The sequence below is a fragment of the Myotis nattereri genome (assembly GCF_964212035.1).
Source record: "Myotis nattereri genome assembly, chromosome: 2".
Taxonomy (NCBI): domain Eukaryota; kingdom Metazoa; phylum Chordata; class Mammalia; order Chiroptera; family Vespertilionidae; genus Myotis; species Myotis nattereri.
The window spans coordinates 141,036,485-141,051,771 of NC_138076.1; positions in this window are offsets into that span (position 1 = coordinate 141,036,485).

Genomic DNA, 15,287 nt, shown 5'->3' on the forward strand with positions numbered 1-15,287 from the left:
TAGCAAATTGAATGTAGTAAAGTCTTTAAAGAATTATACACCAATACCAAGTGAGATTTATTCCAGGAATGCAAGAGTGGTCAAACATATAAAAATAAATATAATGAGTCACATTAGGAAGGAAGGTACAAAAAAAAGATAATTTACTGGAAGCCATAATACATTTTTTAAAATCAAACATCACATCATGATAATAATATTACACAAGAAAAGAAAAGGAAAAGATACAAAAGTCCTCCAAATTGGCATGGAAAAAGTAAAAAAATCTTTATTTTCAGATGATAGGATTTTATATATGTAAAATCCTAAAGCATTCACAATACAACTATTAGAGGGAAAAAAACAGATTCAAGAAAAGCTACAAGAGCAACACACACATGTCAGTTGTATTTTTATATATTATCAATACGCAATCCCCAAAGGAAATTTAGAAAATAGTTATATCTATAATGCATCAAAAAGAATAAAATGGTTAGAAATAATTTTAAGAAAGAAGTATAAACTTGTACACTGAAAACAATAAAAAAAAATTGCTGAAAGAAATTAGAAAGACTTAAATAAATAGAAAGACATTTCATGTTTATGAATTGGAAGACTTCATTTTGTTAAAATGGCAATACACCCCAAAGCAACCTACAGAACCAATGAAATTCTATCAAAGTCCAATGACCACTTTGCAGAAATGGAAACCTGATCCTAAAATGGATATGTAACTACAGGGATCCTTAAGAGGGAAAACAATATTAAAAAAGGAAAACAAAATTAAATCAGAAGAGTCACAATTCCTGATTGCAAGGATCCTACAAAGCTACAGTAATCAAAATAGTGTGGCACTGGAATAAGGATAGGTATATGAATGGATAAAACAAACTTCATTTTTTGACAAGGGTGCCAAGACCATTCAATGGAGGAAAGAGGTTTTTTTTTCTGCTTTTTTTTTTTGTTTTAAACATATTTTATTGATATTTTTACAGAGAGGAAGGGAGAGAGATAGAGAGTTAGAAACACCGATGAAGGAGAAACACCGATCAGCTGCCTCCTGCACACTTCCTACTGGGGATGTGCCCGCAACCAAGGTGCATGCCCTTGACCGGAGTCGAACCCGTGACCCCTCAGTCTGCAGGCTGACGCTCTATCCACGGAGCCAAACCGGTTACGGCAAGAGTGTTTTTTTCAATAAGAACCCGTGACCCCTCAGTCTGCAGGCTGATGCTCTATCCACCGAGCCAAACCGGTTACGGCAAGAGTGTTTTTTTCAATAAATGGTGCTGTATAACCATATGTAAAGAATGAAATTATACCATTACTTTGCATCATATATAAAACTTAACTCAAAATGGATTAGTAGCCTAAAGAAGAAATTATAAACTCAAAAGGAAACAGGCATATCTTTGTGACCTTGAGTTTGGCAACGATTTCTTAGACATGACAACAAAATCAAAAGAAAAAAAAGGTAATAATAAATTAAACTGCTTCAAAACTTAAAGTTTTGTGTTTCAAAGAACACTATCAAGAGTTAAAAACAACCCACAGATTAGTAGAAAGTATTTGCAAATCATATTTAATCAGTGTGTTTAGTATACAAAATATATGAAAAACATTTACAACTTGCTGACAAAAAGACAAACAACCTGATTAAAATATGAGCAAAAGAATTCAATGTGCATTTATCCAAAAAATAAATACAAACTGCTCTAAAGCACATGAAATGTATTTAATATCACACATTACTAGGGATTTTAATTAATCAAAACCACAGAACTCACACCACTGGGATGGTTATAAATTTTTTTCAAAATTTTTATTGATTTCAGAAAGGAAGAGAGAGAGAGAGAGAGAGAGAGAGAGAGAGAGAGAGAGAGAGAGAAAGAAAGATCAATGATGAGACGGAATCATTGATCGGCTGCCTCTTGCATCCCCCTACTGGAGATTGAGCTGGCAACCCGGTCATGTGCCCTTGACCAGAATCAAACCCAGGACCCTTCAGTCTGCAGGCTGATGCTCTATCCATTGAGCCAAACCAGCTAGGACTATAATAGTTTTTAAATCAAAATTAAGTGTTGACAGGGATGTGGAGAAATTTTAACCTTCATACATTGCTAGTGAGAGTGTCAAATGGAGCAACTTCTATGGAAAACAGTTTGGCAGTTCCTCAATAAGTAAAACAGAATTATTATATAACCCCCAAATACACACAAACACACAGTCACACACATATACTTAAAATAATTGAATATAGATATTCAAACAAAAACTGAACACAAATATTCATAGCAGCACTACCCATAGTAATGCTGATACCTAAATGTCCATCAACTTATGAATGGATAAACAGGCTCTAATATCAACATACAACAAATTACTATTTATCAATAGAAAGTACTGAATTACTGATATATGGCACAACATAGACAAACTTTGTAAACATAACACTAAGTGAAAGAAGACAGACACAAAGGCCACATGTTCTAGGATCTTGTTTATCTGAAATATCCATAAAAGGTAAATCCATAGAGACGCAAAGCACATTAGCCAGGGGCTGAGGAAAGGAATGAATGGAGAGCCACCACTTAACAGGGACAGGGATACCTTTTGGAATGATAAAAATGTTCCACTTTAAAAATGTTTAAGGGGCCTGTCCGGCATGGCTCAGTGGTTGAGCATTGACCTATGAACCAGGAGATCATGATTCCTTTGCTGGTCAGGGCACAAACTCAGGTTTTAGGCTCCATCGCCAGTAGAGGGTGTTCAGGAGGCAGCCAATCAATGATTCTCTCTCATTATTAACTAGAGGCCCATTGTAGGAAGATTCCTGCAAGAATAGGGCTTCCTGTGGCTGGAGCAAAGCAGAGAAGGGAGCGAAACCCACTCAGGCAGGCTTTGCTCCCGCTCCCAGAGCTGTGGTTGGGTTTGCCCTCCCACTCCCAGCCATTCCAGCTGGGTTTCCCCTCCTGCTCCCACCTCCTGCCTCCGCAGACTTGGCTTTGTTCCTGTCTCCGCCACCTCTACTTAGCTCCCTTCTGTAGCACTTTGCTTCCATGTTGTCTTCAGTCTTCGCTCCCAGCCGGTATATGCAAATTAACCGCCATCTTTGTTGGCAGTTAATTTGCATATTGTGCTGATTAGCCAATGGGAGGCATAGCAAAGGTACAGTCAATTACTGTGTTTGTCTATTATTAGATAGGATGTTTCTATTTCTCTCTCCCTCTCCCTTCCTCTCTGAAATCAATAAAGTATATATATATATATATATATATATATATATATATATATTTAAAAAAATGTTTAAGGGTAGCCCTGGCTTGTGATGTTCAGTGGTTACAGTGTCAGCCTGGGCACTGAAAGATCATGGGTTTGATTCCTGGTCAAGGGCATAAACCTGGGTTGTGGCTTCCATCTGCTGCCCAGTTGGGGTGCATGTTGGAGGCAACCAATTAATGTGTATCTCTCATACTGAGGTCTCTCTCTCTCTCTCTCTCTCTCTCTCTCTCTCTCTCTCTCTCTCTTCTCCCCTTCCTGTCTTTTCCTTCCATTGTCTCTAAAAATTAATGGAAAAAATATCCTAGGGTGAAGATTGACAAACAAACAAACAATAACAACAAAAAACAGAAAAGAAAGAAATGTTTAAGGATAAATTTATGTCATGTTTTATTACAATAAAATGAGGAAAAAGAGAGTTTTCCATGAGCCCAGAAGGAGACAGTGGGCAAGGGAATGACATATATTTTATGTGCTAATATCAATATATAATATGAGTAAAAGGGATCAATGGAAAAGCTATGAGACCATTGGAATACATATGGTAATTGAATGTTGATGTGGTGCTGTACTGAAGGTTTTTCTTTAAGGAAGCTGTTTGCAGTCTAGCATCCATATGTGAAATTTATTGAAACATTTTTATGCTGAATCCAACTTTCTCTGACCCCCTGAGTTAAATCTGAGACATTTTCAGGACATTGCCATACAGATGCCCCTATTCAATAACATATCTGTGTATTCCCTTCATTTCCACAACGTTAGACAAATTGTCTAAGGCAGTGATGGCGAACCTTTTGAGCTCGGCGTGTCAGCATTTTGAAAAACCCTAACATAACTCTGGTGCTGTGTCACATATAGAAATTTTTTGATATTTGCAAACATAGTAAAACAAAGATTTATATTTTTGATATTTATTTTATATATTTAAATGCCATTTAACAAAGAAAAATAAACCAAAAAAATGAGTTCGTGTGTCACCTCTGACACGTGTGTCATAGGTTCGCCATCACTGGTCTAAGGAATAACTACAAGATCCTTTTTATTCTGGGGTTTTTCTTTTCACTACCTTTTTTTTTTTTAAAAAAAAAAAAACCAAAACATTATAACCATGTTCCTTTAGCCTTCTCTTACAATCCCTTAATCATCCTGAGACCTCTACATTTTCTATGTGCTTCAAAAATTGTACTGTCCATCAACTGTGCAAGCCCCGACTACAGCCAAGTAGCTTAAATCCAAGTCAGAGTTTAGAACATTCCCTTCTGGGCTATTTAAATGTTACTTTTAACTCAAACAATTGAAGCCCTCTGGATTTACAAGTTGCAGCTCTCCAGGATTATGCTGAGGGGGCATTTTATATTTAGTGAGATTCAGGAAAAGATGGAGCAGTATACATATGCCAATTTTTCTGTGTAACAAGCTCATTTTTAAAGCATGCCAATACCGTGCTTTTATATAGCCTTTCAAAATGCATATTAATGCTTTGTACTGAAGAGATTTCATTTCTCTCAAAACATATAACACTGCAGGAGTTCACTCTTTTGCTCACATTCCACTGAATTGTGGGAAGTTTTTTTTTTTTTTTTTTATTCAAAATGAATATGAAAGCATTTTCTACTGCAAGACTTTCAGGTATGTTCTTTAACAAGTTTAGCTTTGTACATTGGAAAACCTTCAGTTGTTAAAAACATTAGTAAGATTTCATTGAATTTCTTCACTGTACATGTCACATAAATGGTTTTCCTATATTTTTCAGAGTTTAAAAGTTTTATAGATTACATGATTAATTTACATTTCCTCTCCTTCCATTAAATGTGAAATTATGCATGATTATGATGCTTGAAACTGTGCTCTTTTCATTTAGGCTTCCAAGTAAATAAACCTGCACCATTTAATCATCTGGAAGCAACAGTCAAATTATGACTTATTGAGCATCTTAAGTGATAATAGTATGCACATTTGGTACTGTATTTCATTTAATAAAATAAAAAAAAACACTATCACTGTAACCTAAAGTGGAATATATGGATACATATAAGTTTCTAATATTTATAAAAGTAGAGTAATAAAGTCATGGTCTTTGAGTATGTGCTTTTTCTTCAACTTGGGAAACTATTCCTTTATATTTGAAAAAATTATATTTAAAGAATTAGTATTAATTGACAAAATCTGAAGTATGAAAGTTTAAAAACACTTGATGCACATGTTATTTATTTAAGAGAAGAGATATTGGTTAAATTGTATGCAAAATGGGCAAAGCAGCAAGGAAAGGAAAGGGGGAAAACACTTTCAAGAAAAATAGTAATAGAGAAAACATTTCAGTTAAATTTTAAGTTTTTAGGTTTATAGCCCTCTCAACATTTCAATAAAATTTTAAATGAGCTCATTGTGAAGAAATAAAATTAATAATTTCATATAGCAATTGGAATAACTAATTTTTCTTACATAGCATTTGTTTTTCAAAACTATTTTAAGAAAATCTTTTTAGACTGTTTAATCATTTAGGAATTGTATACATTATCAAACAAAATGATTCCTCATTAAATCAAGACTTATTTTTCTCTATGTGTAAGATGAGGAATTCATTTGTAGATAATGAAAACCATCCCCGGTTGTCATGAAGACAATCCTAAAAACAACTAAAATTAAGGATCTTGAATGTCAACAGTTTTCTGGCCATATTAAAAAAATAAGACATTCATATTCAGAAATAAAATTCTAGACTCATTATTGTTACATTTATTATTAATTGTGATCATTATTTATGAGGTAATTCAGTAAAAAGGTCATAATATAAAAATAGTAATTTTCTAAAACCATCTGGAATAGAAAATAAGTATGAAGTTTAATAAAATGTTAGGTCATATCATAAAAAGATTAAACTTATAGCAAATGTATTTCCAACTACAAAGTATGAAACTAGAAATGTTACAAAATGAAAACTGGGAAATTTACAAATATGTAGAAATTAAACAGCATGCTACTACTGAATAATAATAGGCCAATGAAGAAAAAAAATAAATAAATACCTTCAGACAAATGAAAATGCAAATACAACATACCAAACTTGAGGGATGCAGCAAAAGCAATTCTAAGAGGGACAGTCATAGTAATAATACCTACATTAAGAAACAAGAAAGATCTTAAATAATATAACATCACTCCTCAAGGAACCAGAATAAGAACAAAATCCAAAGTTAGTAGAAAGAAGGACATAAATATCAGTGGAAAGAAGTGAAACAGACTGACAAGATTTGAACTTGTAAATAGAAAAGATCAGTGAAATAAGAGCTGCGTTGTTTTGTGTGTGTTTTTAACAAGATAAACAAAATAGAGAAACTTTTAGCTCGACTCATGAATAAAAAAATAAAAAAAATAAAATAAATAAAATCAGAAATGAAAGAGGAGATGTTACAATTGATACTACAGATATAGAATCATAAGAGGTTACTATGAATAATAAAATGCCAACAAATTGGACAAGTCCTTTTGTTTTCTTCATTACCAGTTTAAGTAACAGCATCTGTTGACACTTTTTGTGCTTGTCCATAGTTTTCATTATACTACTAATAAATGCAATTTAAAACCTTTTAAATAGAAAAAAATTATATCCCATAAAATTATTTCAAATGAATAATCTTTGAGTTAAATTCCCATTTCATGCAATGTATTTTAAAAAATAATTTTTTAATGTATAAGGACACATACTTAGGATTTTCATTGCAGACATTAGTTTTCATTGTGATAAATTGGAAATGTGATGAAAGTCAGTAAAAGAGTTAAATAGTCTCTGGTATATCTACTCTCTTGGCAAACTATACAGTAATAGTATAAAATACAATTATAAGATTTTATAATATGCTTTGTTATATACTAGTTGCTTTATAACAGACATATGAGATAGGTAATGCTATCATTCCCCAATATAGAGATGAGGTTTAATAGAATTAAGCGATTTGTCCAGTGTTCCACAACTAAGGAGCAGCATACATCAGAAAGCCAGGCAATCTGACTCAAGAGACATTGCTTTTGATCACTATACTACTGATGTCTCTCTGCATTTATTGATTGACATGGTATGTGTTTCTAATATATTATTTAATGATGCCAATTATTCAGGATACAAATTAGAAAAATAAAATAAATAGCTATATCTTAAAATATTAGCAGTAGTTGTGTTGGGGAGCAAGGGTTTATAGTAATTCCAATTTGTAATAAGTTTCCTTCCTTTTTTATAATTTTCTGTAATGTTTCATTCAATTAGAAAATATCAAATGCATATGAAATATTTTAATATATTGATAAATATATACATGAATATTTGAGAGAAAACATACACTCAGAAATAAATATATCTGAATGGTTATTAATGAAAATATCAGTGTTTATATTTAAGTGCTAGATTACAGGAAAAATCTTCCTAAGGTCTTTTTTATCTTTATATGTGTATTCAATTTTTTAAAAAAGTGATAACACATAACATAAGCAATGAATATGTACAGAAAAATTAAAATAAAGATATGGTGGAATGTGCTTTGCTTGCATTGAATGCTCAGTGTTTACAGGCAATGATGATTGCAGGATGGAAGCATACTTTAAGCCTTCCTACCACTACAGCAATGTAAACTATTTGAGTAGTGCACGGATAATTTAAGGATGACATAGTCAGTGTTCCCAGAGTAAGCAATTTTTATTCTGTTACCACAGCTGCATAAAGGACAACTCTCAACCACCTGCACAAATTTTTTTATAACATATCCTAGGAGAATCTCAGCATTTAGCTTAGTAGCTTTCTCTCAAGTCACAAACCTGGTTAAATTATTGAGGTTACCTTGCTTTCACTAATTCAATGAGTGTAGATGTGTGTTTCCACAAATCAAAGAGAAAAAGCCATACACCAAACATAAAGGTTTAAAGAATTCTGAGGAAGTGCCATTTGGAAATTAGGTTAAGTTAAACTCAAGATTTATCTTTGTGATCACTGTTATTACACAAAGTCAAAAATATCATTGAGAGTAATTTTGACTTCACAATATTCTTGATCATCATAATATTTATTGAAGGATCTATTAAAAGTCCATCATGCTAACTTAACTGGAAAAAATATAATAGAGTATCATTGGATAGCTTCCACTAAATTAATGTAGAAAATTATAAACAAGCCTAAGCTGTTGTCATTAAAAATAAATAAATAAAAACTGTACTAAATTAATTACAAGCAGAAATTGATGACATCATTAGTGATTAAAATTGAACGTTAACTAAGACAAAATCTAGTAAAACATTTTGGTTTTCTTTTTCTTTTCTTATAATTCATTGATATTTTTGTCTCAGTATTAGTTAATGCATCTCACTCATTACTATTTAAATTTGTGCACATGAATTTGGAGAGTTGTAAGGGTAAACCATTCCTATTTCCTTCCTTCTGAGGGTGCTCACAAATATCACATTTTCTCCTTATTTCTCAGGTGTCAGGGTTCTTTTGTAAGGAGGCTGGCCCAATGTAAAACTTCCCAGTTGGTAATTCAGTCTATTTCTGTGGGCCCAGTGAGAAAAGCAATTTTGATTTTTCCATTATGTCCTTCCTCTTAACCTTTATTAGCAATAAAGAAGATATTTCAGTTCTCCATCTGCTGATCTTTTCTCTTGCCTCTCAATTTGTCCAGGATCCAGGTAAGAATGAAATTTTTGTATTTGGCTTCCTCAAAAAATCTAAAACATTTTGTCCATTAGGTATGTCAGCTTGGCCATTCTATCTTTATATTTCCTGTGGAGAATCTTTCATACTTAGAAAAAATGCTTAGTGATTAGTAGAGACTCAATTATTTTTAATAAATATTAGATTCAGTGAATCAATGAATAACACAAAAATCTCAACAGTGTATGCTTTTCTATCCGCAATCCATAAGCACTGCTTAAGTGTTCTGCATTCTGCAAAGTGCTGGCATTAAAACAAATAAGACTCGAGTGACGCCTGCAAGATGGCAGAATTGGAAGACTGGGACTTTCTTTCCCACCATGGACAAATTGAACCAAAAGCAATACACAGATCAATTCCCCTTGAGATATCCAGGAACTAGTTCAGAGGCTCCTATCAGCCAGGTGATTGTGAAACCAGCCACATCTAACTGGTAGAAAAGTTGGGGACCCCCTTGCCAAAACCTCACCCATAAGTGTCAGTGTCAGGAGGAAACCCACAGCTCCCCTTTTATCCCAGAGGAAAGAAAGAATTACATCACACATACAACATCCTGTGGTCTTGGTGCTGCCTGATGTACTTTTCCATGTGGCCTGTCTCAGAGTACCTACAGAAGTAAATTATGATAGCTCCCTGGGACTGCAGAGAGCAAAGGCAGAAATTTGTGCCATTGTGCCTCCTCAAAATCGACACAGAGCAAGTCAATGGAGAAAAAACAAGCAACACAGGTCCAGCTTCTCCCTAGGGAAGAAAAAGTTAGACTCTAGAAAAGAAAAAGTTAGACCGCACAAGAAAGTGGGTTTCAACTTTTTTGGGGGTGCTATCCAAGAGACTGACTGTTTCCTCACCTGTTATGTGGCACTGACAGGACCTGCCATACACTAGACCCCTAGCGCTACTAAGAACAAAGGTGGTGGTTTCATCTAGTCTAGTGTGTGGGCACTCACCACAACTTTTCTCTTAGCTCAGCACACAGAGCAATCACACAGAAAACAAAAACAAACCCAGATCCTACCTTTTCTTAGGGGAAGGAAAGAACTGAACTACACATTCAACTTTCCAACATCTCGGAGGGATTGGCTTTTGTCTTGCATGTCTCATACTACTGACTGGGCCCAGCATATGCTACACTCCTGCGAACTACAGAAACCAAAGGCATGGATTAATTAACTTAGTGTGTGGGTACTTGCTACAGCTCTCTGGCTCAACACAAAAAGGCAAGCAAAACCCTCAGCTTACACCTTTGATTTGGGGAGGGAAATAATTGAATTGTGCATTAAAGATCCAACTTTCTGGGGGTGGCCCAAGACTAGTTTGCCCTGCCTGAATCAGAGTGATGATAGGACCTGGCATATTCTAGATACCTGGGGCTACTGAGAGTGAAGAAAGTAGTTTGAACCATCACACACTAACTCACCGAATGTCTTCCCCTCAGTCTAGCAAAAAAGCAAGCAAGAGAAAAATTTCAGCTCCAAAGTTCTCTCTGGAAAGGAAAAGAGTTGGATTGTACATTAATGTTCAAGTTGCTACCCATGAGATTAGTTTCTGTCTCTTCTGTCTAGGGGGCCACTAAGAATAAAAATAGTGATTTAGGCTAGCAAAACTGCAAGTCCTAACAAAGCTCTAACTAGCCTAATTGGTGAATGTCACTTCCTGTATAAGGCCAATCAGTGAAGACGGAGAGATGGCATATTTTAAAATGTGCAGATACTAACCTACAAGAGGCCAAGAAAATAAGAAACCATGGAAACATGATCTAAACAAAGAAATGAAATAAAACTCTAGAAACCAACCCTAATGAAATGGAGATATATAAATTGCCTAAAAGAAAATTAAAAGTAGCTGTTATAAAAGTGCTGAGTCTCCTCGGCTTCACAGGGGAGTTTTACCAAACATTCAAGGAAGAACTAAAACCTATCCTCCTCAGACTACTACAAAAAATTCAAGAGGAAGGAACACTTCCAAGCTCATTCTATGAAGCCAGCATCACCCTAATACCAAAACCAGGTAAAGACAACACAATGAAAGAGAATTACAGGCCAATATCCCTCATGAACATAGATGCCAAAATCCTCAACAAAATCTTAGCAAATCGGATCCAGCAGTACATCAGAAAGATCATACACCATGACCAAGTAGGATTTATCCCAGGGATGCAAGGATGGTACAATATCCGCAAATCAATAAACGTGATACATCACATAAACAAACTGAAAGAAAAAAACCACATGGTCATATCAATTGATGCAGAAAAAGCATTTGACAAAATTCAACACCCATTTTTGATAAAAACTCTCAGCAAGGTGGGAGTAGAAGGATCATACCTCAACATAATAAAAGCCATATATGACAGGCCCACAGCCAACATCATACTCAATGGGCAAAAACTAACACCATTTCCCCTAAGAACAGGAACAAGACAGGGATGCCCCCTCTCACCACTCCTGTTCAACATAGTACTGGAAGTGTTAGCCATTGCAATTCGGCAAGAAGAAGAAATAAAAGGCATCCAAATTGGAAAAGAGGAAGTAAAACTGTCCTTATTTGCAGACGACATGATATTATACATACAAAACCCCAGAGACTCCATCCAAAAGCTACTAGACTTAATACATGAATTTGGCAATGTAGCAGGATACAAAATTAACCCCAAGAAATCTGAGGCATTTCTATACACCAGTAGTGAACTTTCAGAAAGAGAGATTATAAAAGCAATCCCGTTTACCATTGCACCAAAAAAATTAAGCTACCTAGGAATCAACTTAACTAAAGAGGTAAAAGACCTCTACTCAGAAAACTACAGGACGTTGAAAAAAGATATAGAGGAAGACATAAACAGATGGAAGAACATACCGTGTTCCTGGATTGGTAGAATCAACATCATTAAAATGTCCATACTACCCAAAGCAATCTATAAATTCAACGCACTTCCCATTAAAATACCAACGGCATACTTCAGAGATCTAGAACGAACTCTCCAAAAATTCATCTGGAATAAAAAAAGACCCCGAATAGCTGCAGCAATCCTGAAAAAGAACAAAGTAGGTGGGATCTCAATACCAGATATCAAGTTGTATTACAAAGCCACTGTTCTCAAAACTGCCTGGTACTGGCACAAGAATAGGCATATAGATCAATGGAATAGAATAGAGAGCCCAGAAATCGGCCCGAACCAATATGCTCAATTAATATTTGACAAAGGAGGCAAGAACATACAATGGAGCCAAGATAGTCTCTTCAATAAATGGTGTTGGGAAAATTGGACAGATATATGCAAGAAAATGAAACTAGACCACCAACTTACACCATACACAAAAATAAACTCAAAATGGATAAAGGACTTAAATGTACGACAGGAAACCATAAAAATTCTAGAAGAATCCAAAGGCAACAAAATCTCAGACATATGCCGAAGCAATTTCTTCACTGACACAGCTCCTAGGGCACTTGAAACTAAAGAGAAAATAAACAAATGGGACTTCATCAAAATAAAAAGCTTCTGCACAGCAAAAGAAACCATCAACAAAACAACAAGAAAACCCACTGTGTGGGAAAACATATTTGCCAATGTCATATCTGATAAGGGCCTAATCTCCAAAATTTATAGGGAACTCATACAACTCAACAAAAGGAAGATAAACAATCCAATCAAAAAGTGGGCAAAGGACCTAAATAGACACCTTTCAAAAGAGGACATTCAGAAAGCCAAGAGACATATGAAAACATGCTCAAAGCCACTAATCATCCGAGAGATGCAAATCAAAACAACAATGAGGTATCATCTCACACCTGTCAGACTGGCTATCATCAACAAATCAACAAACGACAAGTGCTGGAGAGGATGTGGAGAAAAAGGATCACTTGTGCACTGCTGGTGGGAATGCAGACTGGTGCAGCCACTATGGAAGACAGTATGGAGTTTCCTTAAAAAACTGAAAATGGAACTCCCATTTGACCCTGTGATCCCACTTCTAGGAATATATCCCAAGAAACCAGAAACACCAATCAGAAAGGATATATGCACCCCTATGTTCATAGCAGCACAATTCACCATAGCTAAGATCTGGAAACAGCCTAAGTGCCCATCAGTAGATGAATGGATTAGAAAACTGTGGTACATCTACACGATGGAATATGCTGCTGTAAAAAGGAAGGAACTCTTACCATTTGCAACGTCATGGATGGAACTGGAGAGCATTATGCTAAGTGAAATAAGCCAGTCAATGAAGGAAAAATACCACATGATCTCACTCATTCATGGATAATAGAGACCATTATAAACTTTTGAACAATAATAGATACAGAGGCAGAGCAGCCTCAAACAGATTGTCAAACTGCAGCAGGAAGGCAGGGGAGGGTTGGGGGGCAGGAGGTAGGGGGGTAAGAGATCAACTAAAGGACTTGTATGCATGCATATAAGCATAACCAATGGACATGGGACACTGGGGGATGGGGGAGGCTGGGGGACTGTCTAGGGCGGGGTGATAGAATGGACACATATGTGGTACCCTTTGTAATACTTTAAGCAATAAAAAAAAAAAAAAAAAAAAAAAAAGTGCTGAGTCTCCTTAGGAAAGTAATGCATGAACAAAGTGACAAATTCAACAAAGAGATAAATTCTAAAAAAGAATCAACTATTAATATTGGACTTAAAGGATAAAAAAACCTGAACTAAAAAAATTCAATAAATGAGTTCAACAGCAGATTACAGGAAGCAGAAAAAAATTAGCAAACACAAAGACAAATACTTTGAATTTATCCAGTCAGAGGAGCAAAAAAAAAAAAAAAAAGAACAAGAGTTCAAAAATATTTAAGGGACTTATCAGATATCAATAAAAATATCACTATATACATTATGGAAGTTCCAAAAATAAAAATGAATGGAGAAAGGGCCAGAAGATTATTCAAAGAAAAAATGACTTAAAAATTCCCAAATCTGGGAAAGGAAATGGGAAACCCAAAGGATTCCCCAAAAGGTAAACCCAGATAATCCCATAGAGACACATTACAGACAGTTCCTGACTTACGATGGCTCAACTTATCATTCATATTTTTCAACTTTATGATGGTGCAAATGTGATATGCATTCCATAGGAACTGTACTTTAAATTTTGATCTTTTCCTGGGCTAGTGAAATGTGGTATGACTCTTTCATGATGCTGGGCAATGGCAGTGAGTCACAGATCCAAATCAGACATGGACTCACAAGAGTAGACAACTGATAATCTACAGTGTTGCCAGCATTTTTGGATATTGTGTTCTGGGTACATTTAAGGTTGGCTAGGCTAAGCTATGATATTCAGTAGGTTATGCGTATTAAATACATTTTGACTTATGATATATTCAACTTACAATGGGTTTATTGAAATGTAACCACCATGATAAGCTGAGAGCATCCATATAGTCAAATTATCAAAAGTCAAAGAGAATTTGAAAGCAGCAAGAGAAAATTGACTTGTTATGTACAAGGGCTTCCCTATAAGACTATCAACAGATTTTTAAGCAGATTTTCTCACAGGGCAGGAGGAAAAAGAATGATTTATTCAAAGTGCTGGATAAAAATAAAACATTGCCAACCAAAAATATTATAATGGCAAAACTGCCCATCAAAAATGAAGGAGCGATAAAGACATTATCAGATAAACAAAAGCTAAAGCAATTCATTGCCACTTGATCTCCACATGACATACTGTAGGCAGTTCTTCAAGTTGAAACAAACAAAAAAACTAAATAGCAACACAATAATATAAAGTATAAAACTTCTTTGTAAAGATAATATATAGACAAATGCAGAATATTATACTATTTTAATGAACATAAATTTAAAACATTTTAAATTATAATCTAAATGTTAAAAACGGGTGTATTAAAATAACTATAACTAAAATATGTTAATATATACATATCATGAAAAGACATAAATGGTGATTTCAATAAAAAAGTTTATGTGGGGAAAAATAAAATGTAGTGTTTTTCTATGAGATTGAAGTTGTTCTCATAGTAAAATATACTGTTAAAACTGTTAGATATTTTATGTGAGTCCCATGTTTACCAAAAATAAAATACCTTATAGAATTTCCCCAAGAGAAAACATGTAAATACAAAAATATAAATGACATAGAAAGAAAGGTTGTAAGAGAGGAAAGTAGTGACAAAAGAACTATAAGACAAAACAGAAAACAATTAAAAATAGTAATTTTAAATTGCTTTACTTTCCTATCAATGATTACTTTAAATGTAAATGAATTAAACCCTTAGATTAAAAGACACAGAGTGGCTGAAAATCCAACAATATGCTGGCTACAAGAGACTCACTCTAGATTTATGAACACAC